Source organism: Papio anubis, chromosome 8 (assembly GCF_008728515.1).
Source record: "Papio anubis isolate 15944 chromosome 8, Panubis1.0, whole genome shotgun sequence".
Classification (NCBI taxonomy): Eukaryota; Metazoa; Chordata; class Mammalia; order Primates; family Cercopithecidae; genus Papio; species Papio anubis.
The window spans coordinates 45,627,908-45,651,149 of record NC_044983.1 but is presented as its reverse complement, the minus strand read 5'-3'; the positions used below and the strand labels follow the sequence as shown (position 1 = coordinate 45,651,149).

Genomic DNA, 23,242 nt, shown 5'->3' with positions numbered 1-23,242 from the left:
TGCCAAAGTTGACCAGTCAAGAGCATGACATCAGTCTTTCGGATGCTCAAGGCATTTTGTTTGTTGACTTTCTGGAGGGTCAAATCATGATATCTTTCTATCATGAGAGTGATTTGAGAAAGTTAACCAATGCTGTAGCAGAAAAATACCCAATAAATTTTCACCAAAGAGCCCTTCTTCACCATGACAATGCTCCTGTTCATTCCTTTCATCAAATAAGGGCAATTTTGTGAGTGTTTCCAGGGAAATCATTACGCATCCACCTTACAACCCTGATTTGGCTCCTTCTGACTTCTTTTTTTTCTTTTCTAATTTAAAAAAAAAAAGAAAGACACTCATTTTTCTTCACTTAGTAATGTTAAAAAGAGTGCATTGACATGGTTCTATTCTCAGGATCCTCGGGTCTTTATGGATGAACTAAATGACTGGTATCTGGTATCATCATTTACAAAAGTGTGTTAAACTTGATGGAATTTATGTTGAGAAATAGAGCTGATATTTTTGTTGTTATCTTTTAATTCCATTTTTCCACACACTTTTTGATGTCCCCTTGTATCTGCTCCTTAAGCTATCTAGTTGGTGGATCATTGTTACTATAGCCCTAGCAAATTACCAAAGAATAAGCACATTAGGGATGTTTTATTTCTACTCCAGTTTTAAATGATCAAACAATATCTACTTACCTATTATAATAGTTTCACATTTTATGCATCTAGTATCAGGTCTGTATTACTTCTGTGCATGAGAGATTTTAATACATTTTAATAGGGATTATTTAGTATTTTCCACTGTTTTTCTTTAATTACAAAATAGATAAAGTCTTTTTCTGGCTCTTTTATTGATCAAGGCTTTTGAGATTATAATTGTTTAGCAGTTACCCTAATTTGAGGACAAATGGGATAGCCATTGATATAATTCTCAATAGTCGACAAAGTCTTCACAGTTTGCAAAGTTGTTCTTTTTTTTTTTTTTTTTAATTTATTTATTGTTATTATACTTTTAAGTTGTAGAGATACATGTGCATAACGTGCAGGTTTTGTTACATATGTATGCTTGTGCCATGTTGGTGTTCTGCATCCATCAGCTTCGTCGACACGTAGGCATAACTCCCAATGCAATCCCTCCCCTCCCTCCCCATGATAGGCCCGGTGTGTGATGTTCCCCTTCCCTGGAGTCCAAGTGACTCATTGTTCAGTTCCCACCTATGAGAGTACGAGGGAACATGCCGGTGTTTGGTTTTTCTGTTCTTGTGATGGTTTGCTAAGAATGATGGTTTCCAGCTGCATCCATGTCCTACAAAGGACTGTCTATCCTTTTTATGGCTGCATAGTATTCCATGAATTGTATATGTGCCACATTTTCTTAATCAGTCTGTCACTGATGGTTGGGTTGATTCAAGTCTTTGCTATTGTGAATAGTGCTGCAATAAACATACGTGTGCATGTGTCTTTACAGCAGCATAATTTATAATCCTTTGGGTATACACGGTAATGGGATGGCTGGGTCATATGGGTCACATCTAGTTCTAGATCGCCAGAGGAATTGCCATACCTGTTTTCCATAATGGTTGAACTAGTTTGCAATCCACCAACGAGTGTAAAAGTGTTCCTATTTCTCCACATCCTCTCCAGCACCTGTTGTTTCCTGATTTTTTTAATGATACGTAGCCATTTTAACTGGTGTGAGATGGTATCTCATTGTGGTTTTGATTTGCATTTCTCTGATGGCCAGTGATGATGATTTTTCATGTGTCTATTTGGCTGTATGAATGTCTTCTTTTGAAATGTCTGTTATTTCATATCCTTGCCCACTTTTGATGGGGTTGTTTGACTTTTTCTTATGCCATAGAGATTTGTTTGAGTTCTTTGTGGGTTCTGGATATTAGCCCTTTGTCAGATGGTAGATTGCAAAAATTTTCTCCCCATTCTGTAGGTTTGCCTGTTCACTCTGATGGTAGTTTCTTTTGCTGTGCAGAAGCTCTTTAGTTTAATTAGATCCCATTTGTCAATTTTGGCTTTTTGCTGCCATTGCTTTTGGTGTTTTTGGTGGCGGTGCTTTGCCCATGCCTATGTCCTGGATAGGACGACCTAGGTTTACTCCTCCTAGGATTTTTATGGTATTGGGTCCACAACATTTAAGTCTCTAATCCATCTTGGTGAGGCCCTTTTCGTATAAGGGTAAGGGAAAGGATCCAGTTTCAGCTTTCTGCCCATGGCTAGCCAATTTTCCCAGCACCATTTTATTAAATAGGGAATCCTTTCCCCATTTCTTATTTCTCTCAGGTTTGTCAAGATCAGATGGCTATAGATGTGTGGTATTATTTCCTGAGGACTCATGTTCTGTTCCATTGGTCTATATCTCTGTTTGGTACCAGTACCATGCTGTTTTACACTGATTTACTGTAGCCTTGTAGAATAGTTTGAAGTCGGGTAAGCATTGATGCCTCCAGCTTTGTTCTTTTGACTTAGGATTGTCTTGGAATCACGAGGGCTCTTTTTGGTTCCATATGAACTTTAAAAGCAGTTTCCAATTCTGTGAAGAAACTCATTGAGTACAGCTTGATGGGGATGGCGTGAATCATAAAATTACCTTGGGCAGTATGGCCATTTTCCGCGATATTCATTCTTCCTATCCATGAGCATGGTATGTTCTTCCATTTGTTTGTGTCCTCTTTTATTTCAGTGAGAGCAGTGGTTTGTAGTTCTCCTTGAAGAGGAGTCCTTTACATCCCTTAGCCAGTTGGATTCCTAGGTATTTTTATTCTCTTTGGAAGCAATTATTGAATGAAAGTTCGTGCTGATTTGGCTCTCTGTTTGTCTGTTACTGTGGTGTATAAGAATGCTTGTGATTTTTGCTCATTAATTTTTGTATCCTGAGACTTTGCTGAAGTTGCTTATCAGCTTAGGGTTTGGGCTGAGACAATGGGGTTTTCCTAAATATACAATCATGTCATCTACCTGAAACAGGGACAGAATTTGATTTCTTCTTTTCCTAACTGAATACCCTTGATTTCCTTCTCTTGCCTAGTACTCTAGCCAGAACTTCCAACACTATGCTGAATAGGAGTAGTGAGAGAGGGCATCCCTGTCTTGTGCCAGTTTTCAAAGGGAATTTTTCCAATTTTTGCCCATTCAGTATGATATTGGCTGTGGGTTTTGTCATAAATAGCTCTTATTATTTTTGAAGTCACGTTCCATCAATACCGAATTTATTGGCGTTTTTTTAGCATGAAGGGCTGTTGAATTTTGTCAAAGCCTTTTCTGCATCTATTAGAGATAATCATGTGGTTCTTGTCTTTGAAACTGTTTATATGCTGGATTATGATTATTGATTTGCGAATGTTGAACCAGCCTTGCATCCCAGGGATGAAGCCCCACTTGATCATGGTGGATAAGCTTTTGATGTGTTGCTGAATCCGGTTTGCCAGTATTTTATTGAGGATTTTTGCATCAATGTTCATCAGGGATATTGGTCTAAATTCTCTTTTTTGTTGTGTCTCTACCAGGCTTTGGTATCAGGATGATGTTGGCCTCATAAAATGAGTTAGGGGAGGATTCCCTCTTTTTCTATTGATTGGAATAGTTTCAGAAGGAATGGTACCAACTCCTCCTTGTACCTCTGAGTAGGAGATTCAGCTGTGAATCCATCTGGTCCCTGGACTTTTTTGGTTGGTAGGCTATTAATTGTTGCCTCAATTTCAGGAGCCCTGCTATTGGTCTATTCAGGGATTCAACTTCTTCCTGGTTTAGTCTTGGAAGAGTGTAAGTGTCAAGGAAATTATCCATTTCTTCTAGATTTTTCCAGTTTAGTTCGTAGAGGTGTTTATAGTATTCTCTGATGGTAGTTTGTATTTCTGTGGGGTGGTGGTGATATTCCTTTATCATTTTAATTAGATGGAGTTGATTCTTCTCTCTTTTCTTCTTTATTAGTCTTGCTAGTGGTCTGTCAATTTTGTTTGATCTTTCAAAAAACCAACTCCTGGATTCATTGATTTTTGGAGGTTTTAATGTCTCTATCTCCTTCAGTTCTCTGATCTTAGTTATTTCTTGCCTTCTGCTACTTCGAATGTGTTTGTTCTTGCTTCTCTAGTTCTTTTTAATTCCTGCGATGTTAGAGTGTCAATTTTAGATCTTTCCTGCTTTTCTCTTGTGGGCATTTAGTGCTATAAATTTCCCTCTACACACTGCTTTAAATGTGTGTCCCAGAGATTCTGGTATGTTGTATCTTTGTTCTCATTGGTTTCAAAGAACATCTTTATTTCTGCCTTCATTTTTGTTATGTACCCAGTAGTCATTCAGGGAGCAGGTTGTTCAGTTTCCATGTAGTTGAGAGGTTTTGATTGAGTTTTCTTAGTCCTGAGTTCTAGTTTGATTGCACTGGTCTGAGAGACAGTTTGTTATAATTTCTGTTCTTGTACATTTGCTGTGAGGGAGTGCTTTACTTCCAATTATATGGTCAATTTTGGGTAAAGTGCGATGTGGTGCTTTGAAGAATGTATATTCTGTTGATTTGAGATTAAGGAGAGTTCTATAGATGTCTAATGGGTCTGCAGAGATGGAGTTCAATTCTGGATATCCTTGTTGTAACTTTTTCTGTCTCGTTGATCTGTCTAATGTTGACAGTGGAGTGTTGAAGTCTCCCCATTATTATTGTATGGGTGTCTCTTTAAAAGTCTCTAAGGACTTGCTTTATAGATCCTAGGTGCTCCTGTATTGGGTATATATATTTAGAGATAGTTAGCTCTTCCTGTTGAATTGATCCCTTTACCATTATGTAATGGCCTTCTTTGTCTCTTTTGATCTTTGATGGTTTTAAAGTCTGTTTTTATCAGAGATAGTATTGCAACCCGCTTTTTTGTTCTCCATTTGCTTGGTAAATCTTCCTCCATCCCTTTATTTGAGGCCTATGTATGTCTCTGCGTGTGAGATAAGGTCTCCTGGAATACAGCAGACTGATGGAATCTTGACTCTTATCAGTTTGCCGGTCTGTGTCTTTTCATTGGGCATTTGTAGTCACATTTACATTTAAAGTTTAAGATTGTTATGTGTGAACTTGATCCTGCCATTATGATATTAACTGGTTATTTTGCTCGTTGGTTTGATTAGAAGTTTCTTCCTAGCCTCGATGGTCTTTACATTTTGGCATGTTTTGCAATGGCTGGTACGGTTGTTCCTTTCCATGTTGAGTGCTTCCTTCAGGGGTCTCTTAAAGGCAGGCCTAGTGGTGACAAAATCTCTAAGCATTTGCTTATGTAAAGGATTTTTATTTCTCCTTCACTTATGAAACTTAGTTTGGCTGGATATATGAAATTCTGGGTTGAAGAATTCTTTTCTTTAAGAATGTTGAATATTGGCCCCCACTCTCTTCTGGCTTGTAGAGTTTCTGCCCGAGATCTGCTGTGGAGTCTGATGGGCTTCCTTTGTGGGTAACCCGACCTTTCTCTCTGGCTGCCCTTTAGATTTTTTCCTTCATTTCAACTTTGTAGTGAATCTGGCAATTATGTGTCTTGGAGTTGTAACTACCGAGGGAGTATTATCTTTGTGGCATTCTCTCTGTATTTTCCTGTGGATTTGAATGTTGGCCTGCCCTACTAGGTTGAGAAGTTCTCCTGGATGATATCCTGAAGAGTGTTTTCCAACTTGGTTCCATTTTTCCCCCTCACTTTCAAGGCACCCCAATCAGGCCGAATTTGGTCTTTTTACATAATCCCATGCGCTTCTTGCAGGCTTTGTTCATTTCTTTTTTCTTCTTTTTTCTTTTGGTTTCTCTTCTAAGCTTCATTTCATTCATTTTGATCCTCAATGGCTGATCTCTTTTCTTCCAGTTGATGGTCGGTCCTGGAAGCTTGTGCAATTGTCGCGTGTTATTTCTCGTTGTCATGGTTTTCATCTCTTTCATTTAGTTTTATGACCTTCTCTGCATTAATTGCTGGCCATCAGATTCTTCCACTTTTTTTCCAAGTTACCTTTAGTTTTCTTTCTTTAGATACGTAATTCCTCCTTTAGCTCTGAGAATTTGATGGACTGAAGCCTTCTTCTCTCATCTCGTCCATAAAAGTCATTCTCGATCCAGCTTTGATCCATTGCTGGCGTGATGAGCTCATCGCTTTGCGAGGAGATGTGCTCTTATTTTTTGAATTTCCAGCTTTTCTGCCCTGCTTTTTTCCACATCTTTGTGGTTTTATCTGCCTCTGGTCATATTTTGATGATGGTGGCGTGCTGATGGGGTTTTGGTGTAGGTGTCGGCAGCCTTCCTGACGATGGTTTTCCTTCTAACAGTCAGGACCCTCAGCTGTGGAGTCTGTTGGAGATTGCTTGGTCCACTCCAGACCCTGTTTGCCTGGGTATCAGCAGCCAGAGGCTGCAGAAGATAGAATATTTCCTGAACAGCGAGTGTACCTGTCTGATTCTTGCTGACTTCCTCTCTCAGGGTGTACTCACCCTGTAGTGTGGGGGTGTCCAGACTGCCCCTAGTGGGGGATGTCTCCCAGTTAGGCTACTGAGGGGTCAAGGGAGGACCCGCGCCCGGAGGCAGACAGTCTGTCCCTTCTCAGATCTCTACCTCCCAGGTGGTAGGGAGATCCCACTGCTCTCTTCAAAGCTGTCAGACAGGTAGTTTAGCGTCTGTAGAGGTTTCTGCTTTCGCGTTTGTTATTGTTTACTGTGCCCTGTCCCCAGAGGTGGAGTCTGCAGAGACAGGCAGGTTTTCCTTGAGCTGCTGTGAGCTCACAGTTCGAGGCCCTCCAGCAGCTTTGTTTACCTACTTAAGCCAGCAATGGTGACCCCTCCCCGGCTGCTGCCTTGCCGGTAGATCACAGACTGCTGTGCCTTTGCTTAATGAGGAGGGAGGGCTCCGTTGGTGTGGGACCCTCCCGGCCAGGTGTGGGATATGATCTCCCTGGTGTGCCTGATGTTTGCTTAAGCTGCCCAGTATTATTGGGGTGGGAGTTACCCGATTTTCCAGGTGTTGTGTGTCTCCAGTTCCCCTGGCTGGGAAAAGGGATTCCCTTCCCCTTGCACTTCTGAGGTGAGGCCAATGCCTGCAGCCCTGCTTCAGCTCTCGCTGGTTGGGCTGCAGCAGCTGACCAGCACCGATCGCTGGCACTCCCAGTGAGATGAACCCAATTACCTCAGTTGAAAATGCAGAAATCCACCCGGTCTTCTGTGTCACTTTCGCTGGGAGTTAGAGACTGGAGCTGTTCCTATTAAGTATCTTGCTCCGCCCCCAGCAAAGTTGTTCTTATACATTCTATCACGCATAATGACTACCACAAGATGAAAATATTCTCATCACTATAGTGTTATGACTTTGACATATAAGAAAGTTGAGCTCACAGGGATGACTGAGAAGCCCCAGGTCACAATGAGAAGAAGACTTGACATCTATTTTACATTCTTTTTATGTTTTGTTTTCTTTTCTTTTGTTTGTTTGTTTGAGAGGGACTCTTACTCTACAACTTAGGCTGAAGTGCAGCGGCATGATATCGGCTCATGGCAACATCTGCCACCTGAGTTCAAGGGATTCTCCTGCCTTAGCCTCCCAAGTAGCTTAGTTTACAGGCATGCACCACCATGCTCGGCTAATTTTTGTATTTTTAGTATTTTTAGTAGAGATGGGGTTTCATCTGGTTGGCCAAGATGGTCTCGATCTTTTCATCTCAGGTGATCTGCATGCCTTGGCCTCCCAAAGTGCTGAGATTACAGGTGTGAACCACCATACCTGGGCTATTTTACATTCACTTTACAGTTTCTGCTGCTCCCTCCATACCATGCTGCTACTTATTTAACTATCAAACTTAACAAAGTAGAAGAAATCAAAGAATCTATAGTCTGGTGATCTGTCCCAAATCAAGGAATTACTGAAAACTCCAGATCAGAGTGCTTTCAGGAGTGTGAGAGAAACCCCAAACATGATTTGGTCTGTTGACTTCTTAGGCCATTTGGAAGAGAGAGAACAATCTCACTGACCCCAAGAATGAAACATGTTTATTGCTGCATACACATGCACTGAGACTATTCCTAGACACCTTGAGAGTTGCAATTGCTCTGATCTAACCAAGAAAACATAATAAAACTTTTTTTGCAAGAAAGATAATGGGAAAAATGTAAAAATGGCATTTACTTGTATTAACATGAATCATACTTTAAACTGTACAATAAAATTTTTCTAATGAAAATTATTCCTAGCTTTGAGAATGTCTGTCTATCCCTTTCCCTCTGTGAATTACAATCTAGCATCTATTCTGTGATCGCCAAGCATATTTGAGACTGCAAGTTTTTCTTAACCATGAATGTCTTGATGCTTAACTAACCATTATGCGGTCTTACATTGGCAAAGAGTTGGTAAATATTCTTATATTTGTGGATGCGGTAGATATTCAGGATGGAGCCCATGAGAATGTCTGCTGTGCTAATAGAGCTCCCTATGTTCAGAGCAGCTAAATTTTATATTAAAATTTAAAGTAACCATAGTCCTCCTGAATGAAACAGAAAATTAAGCATGCTCAACCTAGAATTTAAAAATATATATGCTTCAGGTAGGACATTCACAGACTTTTGGAATCGGGGATATGGTTTTGAAGCTCATGACTTATATTTTAGAGTGCTGTGAAACACAAATATGAATAACAGAAGGATCTAAGGTGGGATTTTGTAGGCCTGCCTTGATACTTTGAGCCTGTTAACGCAGTGAAAAAAAGAGTTTCCCCACTTACTAAAATACTTATCAGATATTGTTTGGATATTTGTCGCCTCTTAAATCTCATGTTGAATTGTAATCCCCATTGTTGGCAGTGGGGCCTGGTGGGAGGTGTTTGGGACATGGGAGTGGATTTCTTATGACTTGGTGCTGTCCTCGTGATAGTGAATGGTAGTCTCAAAATCTACGTGTTTTAAACTGTGGGTACTCCACTTCCCACTACTCTCTGTCTCTTGCTCCTGCATGTCTGCTTCCACTTCACTTTCTGCTATGAGTAAAAGCTCCCTGAGCCTCCCCAGAAGCCAAGCAGATGCCAGCAACCTGCTTGTATAGCCTGAAGAACCATGAGCCAATTAAACCTCTTTTCTTTATAAATCACCCAGTCTCAGGTATTTCTTTATAGCAATGCAAGAATGGCCTGATATATTCCCCTTCCCCTAAAACACCAGCTCAATGACACAGAGGTCTATTCCTCATTCTTCTATGGTTATCTCAATGAAGTAAAAGGAGATATCAGGGGATATATCAATTATTCCTATCCTAAATCATATGTTCATTCTTGCACCATGTATTTGCTTTTTTCATAAAATGAAAAGAAGAAACTTATTAGAGTTTTAAACTCTAGTTTAACATTCTAGAACATGTAATCTGTGTGTATGTCCATGGCACTCTAAAAAAAATAATAATAATTAATTACCCTGAGACCTGGCCCACACACAAATTCCTTAAAATGCATCACATTTGCTCTTAGAGTAGGCCCAAAAAGTGTTATGTTAAAACTGGTGAGTTCTGTATCCCTGAAGATGTTTAAAAATGGTTAAACAATGGGTAAAATTGTTTGAAGTAGCAAACAGACATTTGCATTTTAAAATCCCTTCAAATTCGGAGAGTTTTAATTTCTAAGATGGATACAGTATAGGTGGAAAGAAAGATGAGAGGATCTTTAAAAATCAAATTGATCTAGATAATTTTTAGTAAAATAGGGAAAAGTTACTCCATAATTAAATTATTCAAAAATATCTGTAAATTCAGAAACCCTACACTTGCATCAAATCCTAACTAAGCATATATAATTGCAATTTTTTATGAACCTGAAATGTCAGATAATATTATCACGTAATTTTTGGTCAGACTGTTAAAATATTAGAATATAATTAATTTTCACAGAGGTCTTTTAAATATGTATTAAGATAATTCAGGACTCATTTATCCAAACATATACCATTAGCTGTCAATTTATTCTTAAATATTTTATAGACGTATTTTTTTTGTTCAACAGTTTACTAATTTTGATATGTAATTAACTCTCAGAAGTTAAATTTATTTATTTTGTGTCAATATTCAAAAAACTATTTCAAAACCTTAATAGAAATAATAGACAAACTCATAGATCTCAACAGACATGCTCTATAAGTCCTGCATGAATCAAAGAAAATTTCATGATTTCTATGCAATGCTATTCTAAAAAATACATTATTTATGTTCTATAAGCACATAAATAAGTAAAAGGTAGTATATGTGCTTATATTTTCTATGTTTATTTGCATGCTTATATTTTCCTTAAATAGATAATATGGTAATATAAATAGATAATATGTGATAATAGATAATTATATAGTAATAACATGATAATACATAGGTGATATAGATATGGCTATACAAACAAAGTAATGGAAAGATACAGGAGATAATGACTACCCACTCCTACACACCTCACAAGTTGGAATGTGTACATATTTGGGGGCTTCACATCAGTACATAAGCTTCCATAAAAAGCTACAGAATAAATACAATACATTTTCTGTTTTTTTCTTTTCTTTCTTTTTTTTTTTTTTTTTTTTTTGAGGCAGTCCGCTCTATCCCCAGGCTGGAGTGCAGTGGCGGATCACCGGCACTGCAAGCTCCGCCTCCCGGGGTCACGCCATTCTCCTGCCTCAGCCTCCTGAATAGCTGGGACTACAGGCGCCCGCCACGACACCCGGCTAATTTTTTGTATTTTTAGTAGAGACAGGGTTTCACCGTGGTCTCGATCTCCTAACCTTGTGATCCGCCCGCCTCGGCCTCCCAAAGTGCTGGGATTACAGGCGTGAGCCACTGGGCCCGGCCTTTTTTTTTGTTTTTTTGTTTTTTTGTGTGTTTTTTTTTGAGATGGATTCTCACTCTTTCACCCAGGCTGGAGTGCAGTGGCACAATGTTGGCTGACGGCAACCTCCACTTCCCAGGTTCAAGTGATTCTCCTTCTTCAACCTCCTAAGTAGTTGGGATTAGAGGCACACACCACCATGCCCAGCTAATTTTTGTATTTTGGTAGAGACGAGGTTTCGCTATGTTGACCAGGCTCATCTTGAACTCCTGACCTCAAGTGATCTACCCACCTCTGCCTCCCAAAGTCCTGGGATTACAGGTGTGAGCCACCACACCTGGTCTAGAATGCATCTTCTTAGAGCATCAGCTTTATTCAAAGCTTTATATAAGACATTTTATTTATGATAAACCAAATAAAAATATCGATAAGACAGAAAATGTGGAAAAATACATTAAAAATTACCTCTAGGTTTCAGAAACATATTTCCACCAGAAGTGATTCCAGATATGCTCCTAAATATCTCAGGGTGTATCCATTCCCTTTCTTCTGATAGTTAGGTTACTGCTTTGGAAACTCAGAGGAAAAGTGTTCTGTAACTCCTCTTTGTAAAGGCTCTGCTGCTTTAGCTCCTGATAATTATCAAACATAACTTCTTTTTCATCACTGTAATTTTTTTTAAAATAAAGATGTGAACCAGATTTCAAGTCACCATTCATTTAACTGTAACAATCCTTTTAAGAAAGAAGAGTTTAGGTTAGAAAATTACTGTGTGGATCTGCATAGTGAATGTAGTGGCTTTAGAGCTTCTGGATGTGAGTGCTCTGGGGATGTGTTAAGCAAGCTATGAACATTTGTGTTGTTTGATGACAATTATATCTCCAGATGTATTTGCATGCCCAACACTAGGGAAATAACTTATTTTCTCCTTTACCTTATCTTAAATAGAGTTTTAGCAAACAGAAAGATGGAAGGTGCCTTTGTTGTAGTCTAATCATCTGGGGATCTTTTCTCATATATATATATGCGCACACACACACATATATATATATTTGCTTTTTTATGTATACATATATATGTATGCATAAGAATATATGTGTATATATACATATATAGTATTATATATGTAGATTATGTATTATATATGTGTAGATGTATTTTATGTATATGTATTATATATGTAGAGATATGTGTGTATCTATCTATCTATCATCTATTTATCATCTATGTATCTATCTATCTATCTGGTGATCCATCGAGAGGAAGGAGGGCTCCAGTTAGGAGGGAGCATTTCATTTTACAGATGGGAAAAGTGAGGTTCAGAGAGAGTGAGCTGCCCAGAGTTTCACGGATTAACTGTCAGTGAGAGTCCCAATCTAGATTTGTCCTACCTGTTGCTGGCCTCCAGGGCTTTGGGGATGAGCTGACCTGGGTGTAGGTTAATGACCAGACTCTTACTCCTGAACAGGCTTCTTAACAGCCAGAAGGTTCAAGAACATTGGAGGCTTGAGGGAAGGGAAGACAAAAGTTCTTTTATGTATTTATTTATTAAATATGAAATATTTCATGAATCTGCTTATCATCCTTGCCTAGGAGCCATGCTAATCTTCTCTGTATCTTTACAATATTAGTATCTGTGTTGCAAAATGAGCATGAAAGCAAGGGTTCTTAAGAGTACATACATACATGCTCTGAATATATGTATGCTGCAATTTGAATGCGTCCCCTCCAAAATTCCAGTGTTGCCAATACGATGGTAGTAAGACGTGGGGCCTTTATGAAGTAATTAGGCCATGAAAACACCTCCTCTGTTAATGGAACCAAGTCCCTTACAACATATGCCTCACATAGCAGCATGCAGCCAGCTTGCTCTTCTGTCTTCTGCCAAGTGAGGATGCAGCAAGAAGGTCCTCACTAACCAAATGCTGGGATTTTCATCTTGGATTTCCCAGCTTCCAGAACTGTGAGAAATAAATTTCTGCTCTTTAGAAATTACCATATCTGAGACATTTAATGGAAGCATTTCAAATGAACAAAGACACACACACATATACATAATTTTAAAATTTACCAAGAATTAATACTAAGTAATATCAGTAATAGTAATCCATAAAACATGAGAATAAGTAGGATGACTTTAGGATGAACAGAAATAACATGTTAGATAGATGCCTGATATGATCACATGACATCCGTTTCCCTTCTCCGACAATATTTTTTAAAATAAACTTTTAAGATAATGATAAAGGCCCTCCCTAATTGATTAGTAGTGATGACAAGAATTCACACTTTAACTCATAACCAAGCATATCCACTTCTTCTTGCCTTTATTTTCAACAACTCTGAGGCACATGGGTTAAATAATGTCCCTTCCAAGCCACAGGTATATATAGGTGAGGTACATAAAAGAAGGCAGAGCCTCAGCCTAAATCCCCCATCACTCCAGAAGTGAGGTTTAGTGTTTGCAGTGAGAACCTCAAGACTGTGAGCAGATGACCTGAGACTGGTATGTTAATGCTGGGCAGTGGGATCCTTATTGCTTCCCAAGTTCTACCTGCATCCTCTGAGGCACATCCAAGCTGAGAAGAGGAATTACTGCTTAATTTTAAAGTTCATTATCATCCCATCTAGTACGAATCATTAACCCTGCTCATCAATATAGTTCTAACTTAGTTCATGTTGGCACACTATGAAAACTGTTTTTGCAACTTCCTCTTCACATTGGGACATCACCTTACTCTTCTCTTCGCGAAAATTAAAATCTGTTCACATAAACCTAAAAGCAATACTTAAGGCCTTGAAGAAGCTTCATAGATGCTGAATGTCTGCCCACTGGAACATCAGACACCACCCACCTAAATGATTGCTCCTTATTCCAGCCCCTAAACAGATTCATAGAAATATTGCATAGTTTCACCTTTGTCACTGTGGCAGGCTAGAGACTAAACTTCAACAGAATATTGCCACACATTAAAAAATATTGTTTTTCCTCCATTTACCTGGAACCATTCTGTCACCTCACCTAGTAACATTCAGTCTGAACTTGTTTTTCTCAAAGTACCTCTCTGATGGCAAGCCATTGCCATTCACACTCTCTGTTCTTCTTTCTATATATTTGACCTTAAATGTAATGTAGGTTCACATAAATCAGTAGCTAGAGAGGAAAAAAAAATTTAATGAATCACAATATTTCAAAACACTTTGTAAAATTAAAAACACAAAACAAATGTAAACATTAACTCTGGAAGTATAAGTGTATCAGAACTTTTTACTCTGCCACTAGCCTTTATCCAGACTGAGAGGAAATTGTCTTTCTACTTACTCTAACTTCCCAAGGAAAGAGAAGACTATCCTATGACCTCATAAACTCCCTAATGGCTTTTTACAGTGGACTCTGTTTGAATTTATCAAGGTTTAATTACATCTAGACTACCTTTCTTCTATTTATCACCCTTCATTGCTAGGGAAAAAAAAAAGAAAAATATAAATCATCACCTTGAGATTAAAAAATATGAAATTGGAATATGAATCTCTCATGGGAAATACCTCTATTTTAGAAACTGGTAAATCAAAATTACTTAAGCATAAATTTCTTTTCTTTGTTTAAGCATTATGTTATAAAAACTTGTTTTCTTTGTTTAAACATTATGCTATAAAGCACTTATGGGTGAGGGAACATGGCCAACATGAAGAACTGAAGTGTTGCTTAACTATGGGCTGAGACAATGTCAGGGAGGATGGAGCTCGACTGGACTCCAGGACCCTCTGTGCTGCTTGTTTCCCGCCTTTCCTGCTAATCATAGAGGAGAGCTCTCTTGCTACAAAATTGTTTTTTACATAATATATAAAATCTTGCGACAGGTTTAGTTTGTTCTAAGAAGTCACAAAGCAAAAGTAGAGTTCAGGATTCAGGATGGTTCATAAAATTTAAATTATTTCAAATGTAACTAAAAAGACTTACTAGAATTTTAAATTTTTTAGCTAAGTAAATCTCATTTATTCCACAAACATTATTAAGGAGAAATTGTGAATTCTGATATTCAGAAAAGCAATTCAGCCTGTTGTCACTTTCTACTGAAATTAAAAATACAAAACCAACTTCATAAAAGAACAGTGCTTGGAATCCTTGCGAAAGTAAACAATATGCAAAGCTTTGTCTGTATTTCAGGAGCAAAAATAGTATTTCCTTTTTGGTTCATTTACTTCCTTCAAATGGAAATATCTAAGCATGTCTCATTGCAAAAGTCTAACAGGCATATTAATGAGCTCCCTCCGCAAATACCAAGAGAGACTGTAGTATGTCTTTCCATTAACCCCAATATTTTTAGCATTAACTGTTCTTACAAATATTCCTACAACTTCCTGCCCATTGCAGAAGCCAAAAGATTATAATTACTTAGTGAATTTTCAGATGCGATGGAGCTCAAAGGTTGTTCTTATATCAGAAAGGATAATTGGGGTTTTTAACTTGATGCTGTTCTAACTGCTGAGCATACTATCAAATTGAGACCAAGGTCTGGAAAGATAATGGTAGATTTACCTACCCCCAAATCTTTAACTCTCCCCTGATCCCTGAAATAAATGAAACAACAGCATAAGCAGTATAAACCTAGTGAATAATTAAAGGAACAAACAAAACTAGGAAGAATATCTATAACAATATTAATGAAGTATCTTCACAAACCTAAAATATTTGGAAGCCTGAACCACACACTGCAACAATCCTTGGTGATATCAGCAGTGACTCTAGGAGAAAGTGGAGCAGGGAAATCAGAAATTATTCTGATACCCCTGATATTAGGAGAAATTCCATTGTCAACTCGTCCTCATTTACAGCTGAGTAATTGGATTATGGGGGCAGTTTCCATCATGCTGTTCTCATGGATAGTAAGTGAATTCTCACAAGATATGATGGTTTTATAAATGGTAGTTTTTCTAGCGTTTGCACACACTTTCTTTCCTGCTGCTTTGTGAACAAGGTGCCTGCTTCCCCTTCCACCATGATTGTAAGTTTCCTGAGACTTCTCCAGTCATGCAGAACTGTGAGACAATTAAACCTTCTTTGTTTATAAATTACCAAGTCTTGGGTAGTATCTTTATAGCAGTGTGAGAATGAACTAAATCATCCAGTCTTCCACTGATGGGCATCTAGGTTGACTCCTTGTCTTTGCTATTCTGAATGGTGCTGTGATGAACATAGATATGCAAATGTTTCTATGGTAGAACAATTTATATTCCTTCGGGTATGTACTCAGTAATGTGATTGCAGGGTTGAATGGTAGTTTTGTTTTAAGTTCCTTGAGAAATTGCTAAGCTGGTTTCCACAGTGGCTGAACTAATTTACATTCCTAAAAGCTGTATATAGCGTTCCCCTTTCTCACAACTTCTCTAGCATCTGTTATTTTTTGACTTTTTAATAATCGCCGTTGTGACTGGTGTGAGATGGTATCTCATTGTGGTTTTGATTTGCATTTTTCTAATGATAATAATGTTGAGCATTTTTTATATGCTTGTTGTTCATGTGTATTTCTTCTTTTGAGAAGTGTCTGTCCATGAATATTGCTCATCTTTTAATGGGGTTGTTTGTTTTCTTCTTGCAAATTTAAGTTCCTTGTAGACTTTGGATATCAGAATTTCGTAAGAAGCACACTTTGCAATTTTTTTTTCCATTCTGTAGGTTGTCTGTTTACTCTGTTGATAGTTGTATTAGCTGTGCAAAGCTCTTCAGCTTAATTAGGTCCCACTTGTCAATGTTTGTTTATGTTGCAGTTGCTTTTTGAATCTTTGTCATGATATCTTTGCCAGAAATAATGTCCAGAATGATATATCCTAGGTCTTCTTCTAGGATTTTTATAGTTTTAGGTTTTACATTTAAGTCTTTAATCCATCTTAAGTTGATTTTTATATATGGCGTAAAGAAGGGGTCCAGTTTTAATCTCATGCATATGGCTAGCCAGTCATTCCAACATCATTTATTGAATAGTGAGTTCTTTTCCCATTTCTTGTTATTGCCAGCTTTCACAAAGATGAGATGGTTGTTGATGTGTGACTTAATCTCTGGGTTCTTTAATCTGTTCTATTGGCCTATGTATCTACTTTTGTACCAGTACCATGTTATTTTGCTTACAGTAGCCTTGTAGTATAGTTAGAAGTCAAGCAGTGTGATCCCTCCAGTTTTGTTCTTTTTGCTTGGGTTGCTTTGGTTATTTGGGTTCATTTTGGGTTTCATATGAATTTTAGACATTTTTCTAATTCTGTGAAAAATCTCATTGGTAGTATGATAGGGATAGCATTGAATCTAGAAACTGCTTTGGGCAGTAGGGTCATTTTAATAATATTGATTCTTCCTATCCATGTGGCTCAACAATTTTAATCAGGATATGATCTCATGATGTGTCTCATCTTGAAAATAAAAAGTTGCATCTTTCTTGTAATAGGCAAAGAAACCATGACTGTTTGAGTAGTAATGAGTAGCCAGAGTGCCCAGAGTTTCATCTCTAAATATCTTTTTTTATAGAAATAGGTAATTTCAGGGCAAGTAATATATAACCTTTAAAATCTCTTATAAAAAAGATAAAACACTACCAAACACTATTAGGATCTATTATATAGACTCAGGAGACAATATGAAGAAGTTCCTATTGGCCAAATTTGAGATTATTTTAGCATCAGTGAGAATCTTTAAAGTGATGGAGCAAATATGTTTAAAACTATGAATTTAAATGGGTACTAAAATAAAATCCCTTTTTGCCTTCTTTGAAGGAGAGTTTGGGAAAAAGTCATTATATTGAAAGTAGAGATAAATAATTGAGCATTTTTTCCTGTCTTTTCTATAAGGTCTATCCTTCAAGTTACCTGAACAGCTGGTAAGATGATGTTTTCCATTAAATGTATGCTAGGAAATAAGTGAATGTCACTTCAACATGCTAATGAAATAAGAAATCTAATCAACGATCAGCAATGACGGCCAAATTCATGAAAAGAGAGAAAGTTAACACACGGCGTCTGATAGACTTACATGACATCGCCAATAAAGTATTCTTGCCAAAGATATTGGAACCCAAATTTTATCAACCTTAGAGCTCCAATTACAAATCAGCAGGAAATATAGAGAGAGTAGAGGATCATGTTAACCTACTCCATGGAAAAGCAATTGAAAACAAATCCTGACTGGGAGAAACACCATCAGACAAAGGTTCTGTTTCTTTCAAGAAATGAACTGCAAGAAAAAAGAAATAAAGGTAATAAAATAAAGAGTGAGGAAAGAGAGATTTAGTGTATGATTCTTAATGTTTACTAGATTTCTGATTTTAATAAATTATTACAAAATAATCCGTAACAATTGGGGAAATTCAAATACTAAGTACTTGTTTGTATTCAAGCAATATTTATGATAATGGTATTGCTGTAAACCAAAAAGTTATTTTTTAGATACACACACTGAACTACTTAAAGAGGAAGTTTTTTGATATCTAGGATTTGCTTCCAAATAACCCAGAGAAAGTAGTGGAGAAATGAATGGGGCGGAGTCTAGAAGAAACAAAACTAACAACATATTGACATTTGTTGAAGCTGCGTAATGTCTACATTTCAGTTCATTATATTATTTTATATCTGTATATATACATATATATTCATTTTTAATTTATAATTAAAAAGCTTCTGTAAACATTCAGAGCTTTATATCACCTGTAAAATTTAAATGTATAAAAATAATGCACCTGAATCACACCTTGGAAGGAGAAGGTTTGAGAGCTTAGTCACTAAGACATTAATTAGAAATAAATATTAAGAAATGTTTGTCTACATTCAGTTATGGTCTATTTTCTATTCAAAAAAATTATATCTTCTTAATTTGTTACTTCTGTGTTCAGTATACCTGAGCAATATAGCATACTATAATAATGCATAGTGGCACTCTGTTAGACTAGGAAAAGGAAATTTGTGTAATGTAGAAAAGCCATCCAGGTAAAACTGTACCATTTTAGAGTGGCACAGCCTCTCCTCCATACTCCCAAGACCATTCAAAAATCTCTCACACTATTGGACAGAGACACCTACACTGTTCTTTTAGATAATTGGGCTTTATTCTCTTAGGTTTGTTTATAAACTCACTGAGAAAAGATTATTTAACTGTCTGAATTTATTTATGGGTAGAATATTGTCTACTTTGAATTTAAATAATGCTAGAAACATTTTTTTCTTTTTTTTCTTTTTTTTTTTGGCTGAAGTTTTTGTGAGAAACAGCTAACATATTTTACTTGGAGGAAAATAAGAAAACCGAAGCACATTTATTTTGAATGCTTTTATACCGTTGTCTTCCCATGCATTTAGGGAAAGAAAACCTACAAAGTAAAAAGAAAGAGAATCATAATTGTTTTTCAAATGCTTAACATACTTCTTATCTAATGAACTTTTTCTTTTGCACGTAATCCACTAGTCAACTGCATTCCCCATAAACCAGCAAGTTTATTACAATAATAAGCATAGTTGACCTTGATATTTATTTTTTCCAACAAAAATGTGTTGATTGATTTCCACTCACAGATCGCTGTACATTTTTTTATTAGAAAACCTGTTGTTTTGATATCGCAATTTTTGTTTTTATTTTAAATCGACAGATAAAATTGTATGTATTTATCAAGTACAACATGATGTTTTGCAGGATATATTAACTCTATTTATGAGAACAAGGTTTTCGGGTCCCACACCAGTGAAACCTTGTTATGTTTGTCTTTCTGTGCCTGGCGCATTTCACTTAACATAATGCCCTCCACATTCATCCCTGTTGTCGCAAGTGTCAGAATTCCCTTCTTTTTATGATGGAGTACTATTCCACTGTATATGTATTACACATTTTCTTTATACATTCCTCCATCCGTGGTCACATATGTTACTTCCATGTCTTGGCTATTATGATGCAGCTGCAATGAACATGAGAGTGCAGATATCTGTTCGACATGCTGATTTCAATTCCTTTTGAAATATGTCCAGTAGAGAACAGTGTATATTTTGTCAGTATTTCTTAAATTTTTGTCAACTAACCAAGCTAACCTTCTTTCAGTTTTAACTTTTCACTGAAATTTCCCAATGCCCCTGCATCTTTCCTTACACTGATTTTGTCTAATATTATATGACCGTTTCTGCCAATGTTATCAATTTTTCCACATCTACTAATAGTAGCTTATACCTGTTAGCTATTGTCCTCCTTTTCTTATTCTAGCAAAAATATTCTGATATGATCTATCAGAAAAAGAGACCCAAAGGAGCATTTTTAAAAGTTGAAGTGATGGCATGATGTCATTTTTAGTCACTTTGTAATATAAATTTATCTTGTTTTGTTTTGATAATATTTAGAATTACTAGTAGTAGCAATATTTAGGATATGGTTTTATAAATGTAACATATTTTAACTTGTTATTTTGAACTTGTATACATTCACAGGAAGTTTTAAAGACAGTCTAGAGAGGTGGCTTGTACCCTTCACCCAGTTTTTTCCATTGGTTGCACTTTATGTAACTATGGCAAAATATCATCGCAGAAAATTGACATTGGTACAAAGTGTGTGTATAGTGCAATGCCATTTTACTGCATGTTTAGATTCTGGTTACCAGCGCCAAATGAAGATACAGAACTATTTTGAAAAACTGTTCCATGACCACATCTCCCTCATGCTACTGTTTTGTAGTTACACACACAACTAACCCATGGAATCCACTAACCTGCTTGCTATTTTAATCATTTTGTCATTCAGTGGCATCACACAGTATGCAATTTTTGATACAGCCTTTTTTCTTTAGCGTACTGCTCTTCATATCCATTCAAGCTTTGGTATATATCGTTAGTTCATTCCTTTTTACTGCTGAAAAGTATATCATGATATGGAGCTACAAAAGTTTGTTTAATCATTCAACTATTTAAGAACATTTGATTATTTCCAGGCTTTGGCTATTACAAATGAATTTGGTGTGAATAATTGTGTATGGATCTTATGTAAGCATAAATTTGTATGTCTCTAGAATAAATGCCCAGGAGTACAGTCACTGGTTAACATGGTCAATTTCTGTTTGGTTTGATTTAAAAAATGCCAAAATATTTTTTCAGAGGGGCTTTTTGACTTTATATTCCTTACAGAAATATATGAGCAATCCATTTTCTCTTTCTCTTCACCAGCTTTTGGAATTATCAGTAACTTTTACTTTAGCTCTCCTAACATTGTAGGACATTATATTGCTAGGATGAGTTTCATTTCCTTAAAGTTTAGCAATGTTTAACATTCTATCAGGTGCTTATTTGCCATCCATAGAGCCCCTTTAGTGAAATGTGTCTTCATTATTTTTTCCATTTTCTAATTAGTGGGGTTTTTTAAAGTGAAGTTTTGAGATTACTTTATAAATTCTAGATATGGGCTCTTTATCAGATTTGTGGTTTGAAGGTTTTTTTTGTTTTTTTTTTTTTTTTTTTTTGCCAGCTTGTGGCTTGTCTTTCATCTTCTTAACAGAGAATTTTCAAAGCTAGTGTTTAATTGATTTTTGATTGATGTTTTTGGATAGACCATGCTTCTGGTGTTCATGTCTAAGAAGTCTTAACCAAACTCTCGGTCCTCGTATTTTCTCCTATATTTTTTTCTCAAAGTTTTATAGAGTTAAGGGTTGAAGTTAAATTTATGTTCCATTTTGAAGTTTTCTTTATCTATTTCTTTTACATGAGGAGTAAAGTTTAAATAACGGTTTACTTTTACCTGTCGATATCCAATTACTCCAGTGCTATTTTTTGAAAAGACTATCCTTCCTCCATTTAATTGCTTTTGAATTTGTCAAAAATCATTTGGTCATATTTGTATGAGACTATTTCTGGAGCATCTATTCTGGTCCATTGATCTATGTATCTATCCCTCTGCTGATACCACACAGTTTGATAACTGTGTGCCATAATCTTGAGAATCAGGTATAATGATCCATCCTGCTTTATTCTTTCTTTTCAAAACTGTTTTTGCTATTACATTTTTTTTTTTGGCTGACTATAAATTTTACAACAATAACATCTATATCCACAACATATCTAGTTAAAATTTTTGCAGGAATTTCATTAAACTTATATATCAATTTGACAATGACATCTTCACTATTTTGAGTGTTATAATCCACGAACACAGTATGACTTTATTTTCATTGTTTATTTATAGCACCAGAATTGTTGAGTTTTCAGCTTAAAGTCCTGTAGATGTTTTAAGTTTAAATCACAGCATTTTATCATTTTTTGAGCAATTGTAAATAATACTGGAATTTTATTTTTAGGTTCAATGTATTGCTAATATATAGAAATGCAAAGCAATTTTTGAATGTTTATCTGTATTTTTGTGTTTTTTGCTGAACTTACTTATTAGTTCTAGGAGGTTAGTTTTTATATTCCTTAAGATTTTCTATGTAGGTGATCATGTGATCTACAAATAGGGACAATATTATTTCTTCCTTCAGACTCTTATGCATATGTTTCCAAGTCATCTTGCACTGTCTAAAAATGTCAGGACTATGTTCACAAAAATTGAAAAGAGTAAACATCTTGCCTTGTTTCTAAACTCAAGGGTAAAGATTCACTCTTTCACCATTATGTATTATGTTAGCTGTAGGTTTTCTTTTTTTCTTTGTAGATCCTCTTTATTAAGTTCAGGATGTTCTTTCCCACTATTAATTTTCTGAGAGTATTTGTTAATCATAAATGTGTGCTGAATTGTCAAATTATTCTTCAGGTGATTTTTCTTTTTAGCCTGCTAAAATCATGGATTTTACTAATTGCTTTTAAAATGTTGAAACAGCCTGCTTTCCTGGAAAAAGACCCATTGGTCACAGTGTATGTTTCCTATATATGTTGCCTAATTCTACTTTATAACATTTTAAAAAACAGTTTTACATCTATATTTTCAAGACATATTGCTCTGTAGTTTATTTATTTTTGCCTTTTCTTATTTTGATTCTGTCTTTGCTAATTTTGGAACAGTAGTGCTAGCTTCATTAAAATGAATTGGTAAGTTTTATCCTCTTTCATTTTCAAGAAGAGGTTGCATAGAATTTGTGTTCATTTTATTTTTTAATTGTATTTATAGTTGAATATATTTATAGAGTACAAAGTGGCATGATAGTTCAACATAATGTAAAATGACTAAATTAAGCTAATTAACATATTTATCACTTCAAATATGCAACAATTATGATGGTGAGAACATGAGAAACTTACTCTCAGCAAAACTGAAATGCACAGCACTCAGTTATTAATCATATTCAGCATTTTGTGTTACTGATTTAAAAAATAAACCAAATATATTCCTTCTAACTGAGGCTTTGTACCCTTTGATTATTGTCTTCCCGTTTCCTCCAGTCCCCAGACTTCATAACCACCTTTCTATTCTATTTTAAACTTTTCATTTCAGATTTCATATATAAGTGAGAACATGTGACATCTGTC

At 36.2% G+C, this 23,242-nt stretch overlaps 1 protein-coding gene and 1 non-coding gene across 2 annotated transcripts in view; both read right to left on the bottom strand.

Moving 5' to 3' along the window:
• SNTG1 (syntrophin gamma 1) overlaps nucleotides 1-23,242 on the bottom strand; it is an 895,276-nt gene that overhangs the window by 557,887 nt on the left and 314,147 nt on the right. The gene's annotated exons all lie outside the window — the stretch shown is intronic.
• Nucleotides 12,329-12,434, bottom strand: LOC116268694. The gene has a single exon (XR_004175867.1). It is a non-coding gene; the product is annotated as a U6 spliceosomal RNA (small nuclear RNA).